The sequence below is a fragment of the Pinus tabuliformis genome, chromosome 7 (genome assembly GCF_031772625.1).
Source record: "Pinus tabuliformis cultivar Carrire ecotype Pingquan chromosome 7, CPIR1, whole genome shotgun sequence".
Lineage (NCBI taxonomy): Eukaryota > Viridiplantae > Streptophyta > Pinopsida > Pinales > Pinaceae > Pinus > Pinus tabuliformis.
This window is the reverse complement of record NC_142293.1, coordinates 1,497,873,083-1,497,886,044: the sequence shown is the minus strand read 5'-3', so window position 1 is coordinate 1,497,886,044 and position 12,962 is coordinate 1,497,873,083.

Here is a 12,962-nt window from a genome sequence, read left to right as displayed (position 1 = left end):
ATATGATATACTTTGAATGATGATTGCATTAAATTTTCCTTTTTTTCCTATGCTCTAACAATTATTTCCTTTGACTAAATGATCCTATCATTATGATCCTTTCAAATTTATATATCTACTTTCAAACTTTTCAATGTATCTACGATGTCAAGGGTGTACTCATCGCCATGTTGTTCATTTGATATATAAGGATATGTGAACCATATTCCACCATTTCTTTAATCATCTTGATCTTATTCCTGCAAACATAACATGTCATATAACCAAATATAAACATGATCAAACATACCTCAATGAAGTTCAGAGGAGGTTATCTCATTTGCATAGCGAATCCAAATTACCACAACATATGCATATATAATGAAATAAACATATCATTCATCTCAACATACCAAAATGATGAAAACTCTTGACCATAATAGTGACCATCACCATGCATTCACAGTAACACATAGCCAACTAACATGCATTCATGACTAACACGTTCCATGCCTCTAGTCCAAGTGTTCAACCTGGAAGTTCTGATACCACCCTATAGCCACCCCTCACACATTTACCCAATTTCACTATCTTGCCAAGGTAAACATGAGATGAAGAGTTACTATGACATGACCCCACCTCCAAGCACTAGTTAAGGAAATGGTACCTACAAATTGACCACAAACCGATAACTCGCAACATCCCTCAGGGCTACAAGATGCTCAGGTGAAAAATAACTACCCCAGGTGACCAAATCCTAATTTTGGGCCCCTTTTCACTGACCTAGGATCCCAACTTCACCCTTGAAACTACTTGCATGTTGTTGAAGGCCTTCAACTTCTATCACAAGATTTACTCAGTTTAGTTCCTATGGTCCAAAGCTCTGAGCCACAATTCCAGGATAGCCTCCAGACCCCTACCTAGAACTACCTAACACTTCTCAAAATGATTAATGACATAAGGAAAATGGTAAACATATAAAACTTGAATTAGAGCCTGACCTATCCGGGACTAACCATGTCAGTCATTTCGTCAAACATATTATGAACAAGTAAGCTACAGGTCATGAAAGCATATATGATCATAGGAGTTTGAAACTTATTTTAGAATCACAAACAACGTCTAATGCCCTCTCATTGTATCTATAATAAAATTTGTTATTCCTTTCATTCATTAACCATTCATAGATTCATCAAAACATGTTAAGAGCCATAAGTAATATACATTTCATAACCAACATATAACTAGCATAGAAACCATGGAAACACAACCACAATATTGCCAACATAACCACTAAATTATACTTGAATCACAATAGAATAATATCTCTTATTAACACATGAAAATACCAACCAAGTCGTGGACTTCCATGTACCACCTGACCATAGATTGTGTTGATACAAACCTATCTTTCATCCAATCACATCTGCACCATATTGTAAACATGCGTGGTATTTCATGGAATAAAGAAAGACAAAACCAAACCAAGACTTCCAGAGGCCAACTGCCTCAACCCTCAACCACAATGCTTCTGCCTCCATGGTTGGTCATCCCTAACAACAACCAGATTGGTCTCTACCCAAGTTTTCTATAAGGTATCTAGGTACTAGTAACTCAACCCATAGCCTTCTAGGGATCCAGAGCAATTGTTCAACCTAGCTTCGGGGACTAGTAACTCAACCCCAAAGGGCTCCAAAGAGTTTGTCCCAGCCTATGCTCCAAGACAAGTAACTCAACCCAAGTTGTTCTAGGGCTTCTATAACATTTCTTCAAACCCATAATGATAAGGAATTATGAGCACCAATAAAAGAAATTCAAGTGTAGAAAACCCAAAACACCATGGCTATTTAGGAAATTGAAATGTAAATCTAAAACCAGTGTCAATCGAGTCAAATATCCATGCCAATGATAACTCATAACCAAAAAAACATATGCATATACCATGCATTGAGAGATCAACAATAAAATCACACATCCAACCTATTACCTTCAAAGAAATCCAACTGTAGCTACTGATCTACCTATTCCCTTGAACATTCCTTCTTTCCTTTCCCATCTTTCTACAATCCAAGTGAAACTAAAATTCTTCAAGCATGCTCCAACAATGCTCTATGTCTGAAAGAGTATGAGAGAATAATAGAATGGAAGAGAGCTCAAGAAAAAAATGTCAAAAGACTTGCAACTGATCCTTAGAAGGGTTTTTATGATTAAGGCCTATATTTTCTTCATTTTCCTTCAATTTTCCTTCAATTTCATCCTCATAAAATATGTGGCCCTTCCTCTCCCTTTTGTCCTATTTTCTTTCATTTCATAAATAAAATGCCAATTATAGCAACTTTTCCTTTGCCAATTTTCATACCCATTTACTTAACACCAATGTTACCCATCACTATGTTTTACTCAACATTCAACTTTGAATATGTGTTACATGACCTTAGTCTTTATTTTTACATAGGAAATAAACTAGGGGTTGTTACATATGACTTGGAGGTTTTTTAAATTTGACCTCAATAACGCAAGGCCTTACTATCTGCGATTGGTAGAGTGAACCCCTCAAACTCAAACCTCAAGACATTTAATGTTGACAAGGTTAATTTTTCAGTTGCCTCACTAGGTTACCTTTTAGATAAGTGTATGAATCTTCCACAAGAATATTCATCGAACATTAGTGGATGAAGACTCTTCCACTTATGTCTTGTCAGCATCCTACTAGAATCCCCTTGACTCTCTAGTGCTCACTAAGTCTAATACTACTCTTTAGTAATTTGATGGAGATAATTTAGTATCTAAGGGAGTTATTCCAAATTTTTCCATTGAACTAGGGGATAAAACTATTTATGTCAATGTTGAAGTCATCGATGCCTTTTTATATTATAACCTGCACCTTGATCATAGTTGGTTCTATGTTGTGACTGTTGTCATGTCTTTGGTATTTCACGTTCTTGCTTTCCTCATGAAGGAAATACTATCACAATTGATTAGCAATATTATTATGTGCCATAGAATTAGCTTACCACTACATGGAATTCAGTCCCAATTGTTGGATATAACCCTACTCATTATGAGAGTGTTTTCTCGAGCTTGTTCAAAATCTCATCTCTTATTGGTATCTTTCCTCAATTACCACCTCTCGAAATTTCTTCTTCCTCTACCAAAGATCCTATACATATGATATCTTATGACACCTATGGACCCCATAGACATCCTGATCCTTGGGTGGTGTTTCCTGATCTTATGGAAGTTGATCAAGCTAGTGAGCATCCATGACCACCTTTATCAGAGGATATTTCCTCCCTAATAGTCCCATTGGTACCTCCTAAAGCTGGTCAAAAACTCCATCTAAATATTGAATATGACTAGAATCATTTTCCCACATGGTCCATCACCTCACCTCTTCCATGTGACTCCCTTGATGATTAGTCTTCTTCTCAGAAAGTCATATTGGAGATCATGGATTCACATATTGAATATCCTAGGGATATTATGCCTCTTTATGCCTCCAGTATACCCGATTTCGAAAAGGTATAGATTCGTAAATAAAATATTGAATTGACCCATAGGAAATCTCCTTGGTCCTAACTAGAATTTCCACCGTTTGATCGAGTCAAGTCTTGCGTTTCTACTACCAAACTTGCCAACAACTTTCCCAATTCACTAACACTTGTTGATGACTGTCATGTATCTCCTTTATGTGTTGACCCCCCTTATGTCCTTAAGATAGTTTTAAGAGTATGACTATGTTTGAATGTGCCTAGAATTGTCAACCTTTCTCGATTGGACAGTTTGACTTCCTTCATCATGGCCCCACATTTGCAAGCCATATGGACCCCTCACCCTCCATAAGGTCATATTTAGAAATCCTTGGCATGAGCTTGGTTGTGGGCACCCTTTAGTGTGACCTGCTCGAATATGTTTCCCTTGTACATATTGTACATTAGACTATGATGATTTATCGCTTTTTTGGTTTGGTGTGTGATGTGAGTTTTTGTCATGCCTTATTTATGGCAAAAGTCCAAAAAAATTACAAAAACCAAAAATAAAAAATATGGTCTTGGTTTTACCTCATCCATGTTTTACGTCATTCATTTTGTGATTTAACCATGTTTCTAGTATTTTTGGATGGTTTTTACAGGATAGGGTGGAGTTTCTATTAGGACATCCACTGGACCTTAGGTGTGTTTCTCTTAAACTTGGCATATAGGAGTAGGTCACATATCACCATATTCATTGTATTTTTTATCGCTAGTGCCATCATTATGCCTTAGGCTTGACCCCGTCAAGTTTTCAATTTAGCCACTTTCCTTTATGCATGTCATTTCTTGGAAATAGAGCTTACCTAATCATGGATACCCTTGTATAACACCATTTTTCCATCCTAGTGTCCATCCACTCATTTTTTATTCTCTTGTGAAATTCCTCCTTCTGACCTTCCATGACATAGAATTTAAGCCTCATTACCTATTCTTCATCATATTTCTAGTGGTACCCTAGGAGGATTCCACACTCTTATCCCTTATGATTGCAACTCCTATCAGCCTATTTTTGTAAGATGAGCCTTGGTTTTCTCATTCCATCGTCATCATCTCCTTGGCCTACCATTCACTCTCACTTTGTTTATCACCCTTTCATGGCATAATCTCTACGATGAGTGGTCCTATAAACCCACCTCTTGTACTCTCTATGTCATGAGTAGTCCCATCATGACCAAAACTAGTTTCTACCCTTTATACTAATTGTTTTGCCAAGAAGAATTTGCTTTAAGCTCTTTTCAGACTCCTTAATTTAAAAAGGATTGTTAAGTGAACTTGTCTCTCTCATTCTCATTAAATTACTTGAAGGTATGTCTATTCAATATAACTTTAACCATTTTCATAATTGAGTATACTAGTTACGAAAAAGGAATACTGTATTCTACTATGGCTAGAGAGTTTTCCCTTGTATTATTTTATCTCTTCCTCAGGATTGGGGGACTAAAATTATGAAAAAGGAGCCTTAAAAAGATAAAGGGAAGGGAACATTAATCTCCATTAGTCATCAAAATGGCCACATCAGTTGTGTTTCCCTTGAACATGACACCTATATGCATCGTTTTCTCATAGTTAGGTTTTAGCTTGCTTAGGAGACATACCATTCATATGTGCCTATCTACTCCTCCAGCTAGTTACTCTTCCAGTCATATGGAGAATGATTTGATGCTTCCTGCATCATTTCACATGATCACATCATGCTCATTAGTCATTCTAGCAAGTCACTCTGGTGTCATGTCACTATGTGTTCAAGGGAAGTCTCAACCAATGTTGGCCATCTTTAGTGTCCTCTTGTCCTTTTTGAGTCGGCTATCCCTCTTTCAGTTATACTTCATCAGTTCATGACTTCATCCATCCATACATGAATCCTTCAATGGATCTTCTCCTATCAACTTCATCTCATTATCTAAGAGCTTGATCTAGGAACCAATAATACTTTGGAGTTTACAGACCTCAATGGTGGGATTCCTCATGATCAAAAATGGGTTTACATAATTGGATCCTAGGTGGTCGATTTCACTAGTGTTCGATCTTATCTAATATATTTACACTTATTAGACTATACTAGTTACCTTGGGGTCCATTTTCCTCATTGGTGAATTCCCTCACATATGTTACTAGTTTAGCTTATTTTCTAGTAATCATGTGATTTCTATCATGTGCGACACTAGTTCAGCTACTCACATGTTATATATTCATATGATCATGGTATTTCAAAAGCTTTAGGTTAAGGACATATCACTCTTATATGGAACACATTTGAAGTTGCATTGGATTTATGTATTAGTGTTGTACTTTTAGAGATGTTCTAGGGAACCTCCTATCGATTATGTTTCCATGTTCCTACTGATGTATACTTTGTCTTTGAGTCACATGGATCCACCTTGTATTTCTTCATGGAAATGTTCTAACATTTCGTGTCATGGATCTGTAGTGTATGTTTTGGTAGCCATGTTCAATATCTCTTCATGAACAAGAATGGATATGCCTATGTCACAGATATTATCTACACAAATGAGACTTTGACATTTAGTACCTTCTGATCCAACTTCTTGTCTTTGTCTCCTCCTTCATATTTTGACCTCTAAGTTTTATTATAAAGAGTTTTGACCATCATTTACTCTTCTCAATTCATGCATTAGAGGGGATTTATTATCAACCTATTTTTATCCCTAGGGTTAGTCCTCTTCAGCCATTATGTTGTAGACCTTTTTCTTTGGCCTTGATCACTCTTTTCCCCATATTTTCACCCCAACCACACATAGCCTTGCTTGTGTTTTTTGTGCGGTCGAAACCTTTGAACCACATAGAAGACACTTTTTCTTTGTGGTTATGACTGATATTTCATAGTTTTATCCACGTAGTTGGGGACTTGTTTTAGAGACTTATGGTTCCTAGAATATTAGTTTGAATCATGATCTTATCTCATCTATTCGAGTTGGATAGTGACACATTTTTTAGAAGCTTCTCTAACTTCTCTTCATCCAAGGTGTCCACATTCATCCTCGTAGGAATCTCCTTCTTCCTATTTAGACTAGGACGCCTTGGAGGGTTAGCCTAGTCAGGATCTATGAATTAGAATCTTTGAGCCAGAGTCAAAGAGTCATACATTGGTATTGTGATTAAGTTTTGGGAGCTCCACGCTTCTTTGAGTTCATTTTCATTATAGTGGGGAGACTCTATCGGAATGAGGAGAGGAGTACAAAAGATAAAGTCATATTTATGTATTGTTTCTTATATAATTAATGAAGATTCATTTTCCCTTCCTTTATATCATCATTTGTAGTGATTTATGGTCATGACTTTTTTGATGTTTTTAGTTTTCATTCCTATACGAAAGTTTACTTATCGTCTTCATTTGTTATTTCTTGTGTGTATGCTTGGGATTGGTAGTGGAAGGAATATTTCTCCTTATTGGAGTGAGAGGATTATGCATAAGGCACAAAAACCTTCACCAACCTGTGAGGAGGAAAGGCACTTGCTGAAACCCTTTTGGCATTAAGAATTACATGAAGAATTCTTACATGATCATTTGACTTGGGGATATTTGTTGTCTTGGATTAGCCATATTCTTTTACTGACTAGTGATCCTAATTAGGGTTTGGATTATAGAGTAATGATTCCCTATGTGTAAACTTTACTGCAACAGTAGAAATCTAGAACTTTTATAGGATTTAACTATAGTTCTAACTCAAGTTCAAACTTTAGTCGCCGCTATATTTGGTAAAAACACCAAAAACTCTACCTAACTCATATATGCCACTAAATTCTTCCACTTAACTCCTTCATGCTTTTTTCTAGCAATTTGGTGTTTGTTGTTATGTTTAGCATAACTAGCAAACTCAAGGTTTCCAACTCGTGTTAGGAAAAATAATAGGAGGGCTGAATCAATATTTTAAACCTTACTCCACATTTATTTTTCGTATTCCAGTTTTTATACACGACTATTATTCAGTGAACCCATGGATGTATGTGACTATGATGAAAGCAAACTGTGTATATTGAGTTAACTAAGTTTACATATAATTCATCATTTGTTAATCTTTAGCCAGTGCAACATTACTTTATTAGACATGTATTAAGTAGAAACTATGAGAAGTAAACGGAAGATAGATCATCAGCACATAAGAAATAAGGCAACACACATGAACACCAGGATTTTAGGTGGAAACCTAATCTGGCATAAAACCACCATAGTTGTCATCTTTGTCTTCTATCATTAAAAATAATCGTCTTACAATCTTGTAGTGGTGCAAAATTTTAACCACTATGCAAGCTCCTACCTATAGAAGACTACAAACTTATCTCATTTTGAAGCTCCTACTAGAAGGGAGCTAGAAACCCCTTTCTGAAGACTATTATCCTTAGCTCATTATGGATCACTTTTCATAATGTTTCAAACTAGATTGAGTTTCAACTATTCTGAAATCAGTTACTCAAATACTGAAACAACTGAATCATCAAGTCAACCATTGTAAGCATGGAAACTAGATCAAACTAGGTTAGAACATATCATGCCAATGCATAGCCACTCATCAATATGCTAAACAAAACAATGTTACCCACCACAAAAACCAACTGCTTCCACTACAAACCCTGATCAAGCATACATTAGATTGTATACACAATTGTTCTTATCCATACCTATGTATGTACATTCTTTTCCTAAAGAATACCTGCGTATAGAACTCAAAAATATTGATACTTAAATTTGAATCACTATCACACTGAAATAATCATTTTATCACATACTAAACCCATCACAGATCACAAAACCAAATATAGATCACTATACACCAACATCATCACTTAGTTAACATTTCATCAGTTCAACCCAACTAGTACCGTTAAACATAGATCATTATGAGAGAGACATCATTGACAGACAACAACAAACATAACTAAGTGGATCTACCATCATTAATAGTTCATGCTTCAAAACCTTAGAAACTAAATGTGACTCTTATAAACAACATGTGTACATATTATGAAATTTTGCAGTATGTATATGTGACCCCCTTAAAGTAGAGCTGCATATGTACATGACCTTTCAGAAGAAATCCCGTGTGCAAATTTGCAATTACTAAGTCATTCCTTTACTGCAACCACAAAGAATATTTGGCAACCCTTATTGTCACATGTTCATGTAATAGTATCATTACTATCAAAAATTTATCATTGTTAGTCATAATCATCAAGGATAAAGAAAGCATGTTTATTAGTTACTACCATGCTTTCATATCTATTAAATTTGAACTTGCTTCATGTTCCTTGGTGCACACCTGTTCCTGATTAATCTACTCATCAATAATCTATAACTTTGACACCTCCAACTTTGATCTCCATCTCCTTATATAGCTTAGACCTTAGCCAATCCCTTAGAAATGGGGATGGTATTCTTTGATGGGATGCAATATTTGTTGTCACGCTCATTACTATGGGATAATACAATGGTAAAGACCCTTGGTATTGAGAATACCATGGTTTGGAAACTATACACGACCTTTTTTCACCATACTCGCATATGTATGTGGTCCTTGTTTATAGGACCCACGTACATTTTCTTACACTTTTCCTTTATCATTCCTTTATCTCTAAACTAATATTCCTTTGTACAATCTCTTTGTACTAGCCTATATACACATCCCACTACCATCATGTTGACAGTTTTATCAAGTAGGTTTCCATTAAGGACAACACATTAGTTATAATGCCAACAATCTCCCCATTTGGACTTGATGGAAACCACTTTGGTGTTTGGTTACTACCACATGTAAATACCTATAGACATTCCAAGCTTCTCTCCCAAGTCACCAAGAATTATCCAAACACCAAGCTCCTCTTCCCCTTTAACATCAATGGAAAACGGCTAACCAATTTTGAATAAAGACCCCATTTGTAGAGATGAATTTTGTAGATCTGATGCTCTTGAATATGAGTATTGTCCATGCTCCCCTTGAGTATATGCTGAAAATTGTAGAATATATACAAATAAGTACATGATGATATGAATAAACCAAAATATGGTCTTTCCTATCACCGAAGACTCATGCTTATATCAATAAACCAACATAGTGGGGTTACATATTTGACTCAACATTGAATCAAGTGCCCAAAACAATGCAATTACATACATAATTGAGTTGATTCCAATAAAAATGATTGAATATTATAATTTTACATCATGCTTCTTTTTATGACCTTTACATCAAGAGACAAAAATTACATTTATAACCAAAATCAAAGACCTCAATAGTGAGGTAGCAAGACCATGATAGTCATCAACGACTATCATTCACCATATAATACTTTTTACAATGAGCATCTGACAATATCAATATCAACATCATTATGCAACAAGGAATTCTCAAGAAAGAATAATGCCAACAATTCACTATTGGACATATAGTAAATGATCCCCCTCAGCCTGTGCTATTGAATCATTGTCACAGTTGGTCATATCCAACTCATTCACCAGTAAATGAGTGAAATCAACTTCATCAATTAGTAAAGTCATGAAAGAAGAAATGTCATATAGAAACAATCATGGTCCAATATCACTTTTGAGTTTCATATGATCAATAATAGACTAAAATTAGTGAACATCAAAAGCACAAGCCCAAAGAATCACTAACTGAAATATACCAGAACCTCTCCTTGATTTTGTCCCATAGTTTCTTCTTAATAGAGAAACATACTATCTAGCACCAAACTCACGTGTATACACATTTATCCTTGATGGGGCCCATGCACAGAAAGTAAGATACAATAATTTTTAGTCTTATCTTCCCTTTAACATTAAATATTTGTTAGAGTGATTAATAAAACGGTGAGGCAGAGACCACTCCTAGTTTCTATCTAAGATATTCAAAGGGATCATGTGGAAGAGGCTTTGTAAATATGTCTACAACTTGTTCTTTTGAAGGAACATATTCATATTTGACCTTCTATTCAAGCACCTATTCTCTCAGAAAGTGATACTAGATTGGAATATGCTTGGTCTTTGAGTGCATGAGATTGTTTTTAGAAATACTTATGGCACTAGTATTATCACATAGAATAGGTATAGGTTGAGAACAAGTGATTTGAATGTCTTGCAATGTTTTCATTGTCCATTGATGTTGAGTACAACAAGATGCAACATCAACATACTATGCCTCAACAATAGATAAAGCAATGGAACCTTTTTTTTTGTTGAACCATGACACCATGCGAGGTCTGAAATAAAATTCTCCTCCACTAGTGTTATTTAGATCATCAATATTACCTGCCCAATATGCATTTGTGTAATCATGAAGTGAAAAATATGCATATTTGGGATACCATAGACCAAAATTTTGAGTTCCTTTTAAATATTGAAATATTCTCTTGACTCCATGTACATGAGTTTCTTTAGGATTTACATGAAATCATCCAACAATCCCAGCTGCATGTATAATATCTCATCTTGCGCCTATAAGGTACAGTAAGCTTATGATCATAGATCTATATTATGGTTGGCTTACTAAAGGAGAATAATCATGTTAACTAATATTACATCCTATTACCATTGGTGTGCATAGAGGCATGCAATCTTCCATTCCATAATTCTTCAAAATCAACTTGAGGTACTTGGTTTGTGACAGAAAGATACCATTATTTTCTTGTTGAACTTGAAGACCAAGAAATTATGTTAGTTTGCCAAGGACATTTAAAATTTTTGTTGCATAACTGAAACAAATCCTTGGCTCATAGATTCTTGATTTCTTCCAAATATTATGTCATCTACATAAAAAAAACTACTAGAAGTTTATATTTTTCCATCTTTATATATGGATTTCTATCTGCAGATCCCTTGGTGAAGCCTTTTTTTTTAAGATACTTGTCAAGAATATAATACCATGCCCATGGGGCTTGTTTTAGCCCATATATAGCCTTCTTAAGTTTGCAGACAAGATTTTTATCATTGCCCAGAATGAACACTTCAAGTTGTTCAATAAAAACTTCTTCTTCTAGGTCCCCATGTAGAAATGCAGGTTTAACATCCATTTCATATACTTTAAAGTTCTGAAAGCTTGAAAATGCAATGAACATTCTTATGGCTTCAATTCTAGATACAGGTGAAAATGTTTCTTCAAAGTTTATGCCTTATTGAGCATAGCCTTTGCATACAAGTCTTTCTTTGTTTATAATTACCTCCCCATTTTCATTCAGTTTGTTTTTGAATACCCGTTTTGTCCCAATAACATTTTTTTTGTGAGGTATTCGTAATAATTCCCAGGTATGGTTCGTTTCTATTTGATCAATTTCTTCATTCATTTCCTTAACCTAACATTCATTTTTGCTTGCTTGCTTTAAATTTTGAGGCTCAATTGTGGATAGTAAGGCTAGACAACTAGAAATTCCAACAAGATTTCTTTTGGTTTTTACTTCAGCTTCCTTACCACCTAATATTTGAGATTCCACGTGATTCTTTTGAACATACCTTGAAGGAGTCTTTCCTGATTCTTATGTGCTTTCAATTCCTTCTTATGGTGCTTCACTAATTCCCTCTCCTACATCCTTTTTGCTTTTTGTAGGAACATGTTCATCATTTATTGGTGCTTATCCTTTGGTACTTGTGGATGCTTCATCAATTACAACATCAATGCATTGAACAATATTTTGAAGCCTTTTATTATATAATTTATATCTTTTGCTTCTATAGGAGTATCCAGGCATAATTCCTTCATTAGATCTAGATACAAACATTCCAAGTTTATCATCATTATTATTTATGTAACATTTTCTTCCAAAAACACTGAAACATTTGAAATTTGAAGACTTACCAAACATAGTTCATAAGGAATTTTATCATTGTTTAACTGCATATGATTTTTGCTGAGGATATTTACAGTTGTATGTGCTACTTCTCCTCGGAAGGTATGAAGTGTTCTAGACTAATCAAGCATGGCATGTGCCATTAGTTGGATTGTTCTATTCATTCCTTTTGCCACTCTATTTTGTTAGGAGTTTTACCTATAGAAAACTACCTCATGATACCATGTTGTTCAGAAAAGTCGAAAAACTCATATGATATAAACTCTCCTCCTCTATCATATCTAATACATTTTATCTTTTAAGTCTAAATCATTTTATACTAGAGCTTTGAAGACTTTAATTTTATCAAATGCTTCATATTTATGTTTCAATAAGCCAAACTAACAAATTATAGTAAAATCATCAATTAATAATATGAAGTATTTTTCACCTTGAGGAGAATTCTTTCTCATAGGCCTACACAAATTAGTATGAATGCATTCAAGTGGCTTACTTGAACTACCTTCTTTAACTTTAAACTGAACTCTAGTTTTCTTATCGAATTGATATGATTTTCATATGATGTTTTCTCATCAAGAGATGTTAGGTAAGGCACGTACTTCTCCCATTTTGCTTGACTTGTGTACTTGGGTGAAGCTTAGATGTCCAAAAATTTTG